The sequence below is a fragment of the Pararge aegeria genome, chromosome 13 (genome assembly GCF_905163445.1).
Source record: "Pararge aegeria chromosome 13, ilParAegt1.1, whole genome shotgun sequence".
Lineage (NCBI taxonomy): Eukaryota > Metazoa > Arthropoda > Insecta > Lepidoptera > Nymphalidae > Pararge > Pararge aegeria.
The window spans coordinates 2,336,520-2,340,461 of record NC_053192.1 but is presented as its reverse complement, the minus strand read 5'-3'; positions in this window follow the sequence as shown (position 1 = coordinate 2,340,461).

Genomic DNA, 3,942 nt, shown 5'->3' with positions numbered 1-3,942 from the left:
ATTATTAAATGACATGCGAATTGGTGTTGCATACTAAAAATATTTTGTTAATATTTTAGGAGACAGGCAAGGCAACACCGGCAAAAGAAAATTGTGATCTACGTTTGTAAGTGGCAGCACTGAAAACTGAATTTTAATCTACGACAACAGATGGCAGCACTTACGAATTGTCCTGTTTATCGTGTAGGTAGTCTTATTTGAAGTTTCCAAGAGATGGCGCTTATTTATAATTTCAAACCTTACATTCACAATAATTTTACTAAAAAGAACAAACAATGATAATGTAGACTTTGTAATATTAAGAATATTTATCTGTATTCTAGATCTCCGTTATTATAGATTTTAACGTTTAAGTAAAAACAAATCAAAAATAAATCCTTTCTAAGAATGAATATATAATTTACTTACTAATGAAATTGAATTGAATTTATTCGCATAATAATTAATATTCTAAGACATCAACATTATTTGTCCGGATGTCTGGTTCCTTTTTGTCATTCAAAAGAGCCGCGCCTTGTGACAGTGGAATTTTAATAAAAAACTTTTTACTTATTAGAACTACACCGTCTTGCTTATAGTTTTTGCAAAAATGTATTTATCTAGTTGTAGGTAGTTGTAAGAAACAACTACTTCTACTGCGAGATTGTTTACTAGGCCTTGTAGAAGGCCAGGGATATAAAGGTATTTTTCCTTTACCTTCCGGTACTTTTGTCAGGACTTGTGTCACTTCCGGTACCATTGACGAAACGGGGTTTTTCATCACCCACAGTAAGATCCCAGAGTTGGCTGGCGCGTGGCGTGCTGCTAATTCAACAAGAGGTGGGTTCGGTGGAGCTCCGTGGTTCTGAAAGAAAGCATTCCTGTGGCTTCACCCTCAGGTGCAGTCAAAGTAAGACTCTGGCATAGAGAATGGGTAAGTATGCAGTGCCAAAAAGTATCGATATATTGACATATGTATCTTTAGAAAATACCTATATTAAAGTCGATAGAAAAAAGCCAAGAAATATCGGTGAAGTTTTCTAAAACATATAATTATTCTTTTTACTTGGCTCTTAATTCCAAAGTGTTAGCCGGATTATAATATCATATTTTATATGTTTTCGATACCTCTGACATATTGAAATCCAAAACTATCGATTTACTGATGTACCTATTTTTTAACCAGCGCGGTACGTCTTGGTAGCCATTATGAATTAAAAACAAATATTTTTATAGAAACTCCAGTAAAAATGACTCACGGACGGATGTAGGTACTAATTATATATATTCGTAGATACTAATGACACATTAAGGTACGTTAAGTAATTCAGCAAACTTCAATTATTAATAAATCTCGTTAAGAACAGGTTTGAGCGACGCAAGTTCTACAATGACAAATAACAAGTTCCCTAACCGCCAAAATTATGAACGTAGACTCAAACAAAGATTTAAATCTTTAGATTGATGCGTTGGTATTTTAGATATGTTATTCTTGATTTGGGAGACCAGAGTTAGTTTTGGGAGAACAGGTAGGCCTACGAATATATAATTTAATTTACTATGTAATTAATTAATTATATATTACTTAATTTATTTATTCTAATTTGAATTTAAGATTTTAAATAATTATTGTTTTTTTTTTATTATTTATTTATTTTTGAAATCTGAGTGTCTTTTATATTTATTTTATGTTAATCTCTCAATTTTGTATAAGGTTTATACCTCCGACGTGAAATAAAATGATTTTATTCATTTATTTATTTAATTAGTGTAGTTTGTGTTAACCGTACTGATTGAATGAAAAATTAATAAATAAAATTAATAATGAGCAAGATGAAAACTATATCTAACGCTCATGTTCCGGCTCCACCCAGTAATCGTTGGCTACTCTACACACAAGATTATATACGAGTATATAATACGTAGGGATAAAATCCAGAAAGGTAGGTCCAAATTGGAGAAAGATGTGAACCGCCGAATCCGCCGGGCAACATTGGGAAAATCTTATCGTCCAACATCCCAGTCAAATGACCAGTCTGCGAAAAGTGCGTTTTTTTATTCCACTACAAGTTTGCCTTTGACTGCGATCTCACTCTGTGATAAGTGATGTTGCAATCTAAGATGATAGCGGGCTAAAGTGTTAGGGAATATGGCAGTTATATTAAGTCTGTAAACGCTAAATCGTTTAGCGGCACGTCGTTGTCGGTAGAGCGGTAACGAGCCAATGCCGAGGCCTCACACCAGACCAGATAAAAGAAAATTCAGAAATTATGAATTCCTAAATAGCCCCTGCTAAGGACCGAACCAGGGGCCTCTCACGGAAATTCGCAGTAATCACCGCTGCACAAGGGAGGACGTCAAAAACCGGCTTTGAAACGTGGTCACTTACTATGGTTACAGGCCTCAGTAGAAGACAATTAGCATGCAATGGATTGAGCGGTGCTAAGATTTACGTAGAAAAGCTAGAGTAACTGACAAAGCTCAATGAGTCGCTAAGCTTAAGTGGCCATAGAAGCGGCACATAGCTTGGAGAACCGATGGATGTTGTGGTCCCAAGGTAATGGACTGGCGCGGGCGTTCCCGCTCCGGTAAACGCAGTGTCGGTCGGCCCCCAACAAGGTGGATCTAGTCAATAAGCGAATCGCTAGGAGCCGCTGGAAACAAGCGGATCGTCGATTTTGGAACTCCTACCAAAAGACTGGCGTCCAGCACTGGACGTCCTTGATGATGATGATTCTGCCAGTCAGATCCAGCCCGAAATATGTTGAATATCGTGTTCAACCGATTTAGTAAAATTGTGTCTATAGAAAAAAATGATAAAGTAATAATTTTCTTAGTTATTCATTAAAATCTTGGGATAAAATAATACAATTAACTACTGAATAGTTACATAACTCTTACCAAGTCATGTCACAATCTTGAATCATGGATTTGAATAGTAATTTAAAAAGAATTCACATTTAGGAGTGGTCAAACATTAACTTGCTTATTCGGCATAAAAGATTAAAATTAGAGCAATATTTGAAATATATAAGTGCCAATCCAAACTCAGCATGGCAGTCATAGTTTTCTTTATATTCGTGTTATGATATTTCATCGGCATAGTAATTGTATATTATATTTGTACAAATGTAAGCAACATATTTACAAAATAGATATTTAGCCGATTTGGTATGTCAGTAGAAAACGAAAAGGGAAAAATCCATATTTATAATCTCATAAATATTTTCATTTGTTCTCAAAGGCGACTACGGCCTATACCCTTATGTGTGAGAGACCCGTGCCCTGCAGTGTGCCGGTAATAGGTTGATACGATGATATATGATGAAATATTTACAAAATTTAATAATAACAGCCTTTATTCTACATAAGCCTTAGATTTATTTAGGTCATTTGCTTATTATTAGCTTCAAGTTAAAGTCCGCCAAACGGAAATAGAGTAGTGTGGTTTTTTTAAAAATAATAATTGTCGGTCCAAGCCGGTAACTGGCAAACCATAGTCTGAACACTATATACCTAAACATTTTGTCCAAATAACATAAAGGGTAAAGTTTATTTTCATACAAAAATGTTTTAATATCAATTAATTTAATAAATAAATAATAAAATATTTTTTATTTTATGATTTATTTATTAAATTGCCTTTATTATTCCTTGATTGAAAATATAAACAAAAAAAAAACATAATAAATATAAAAAAATATAAGAATATAAGCTTTTGCAAATTTGTTACCTTAGATATAAAAAAAATTTTTTTTTGACAAATTCTGTTATGAAACCAAGGACCCCTTGTGGGTAAAGGCCTCCTCCATTTTCTACCACTCAGCTCTGTTTAGCGCTCTTTCAAGCCAGATCAATTAATTTACTTGATATTAACATTTTTGTTTGGATTAATATACTGTGTGTGATTGGAGCTCCCCATATATTTTTTAAATTATTTTCGTCATGTTATTGTTGCTTAGT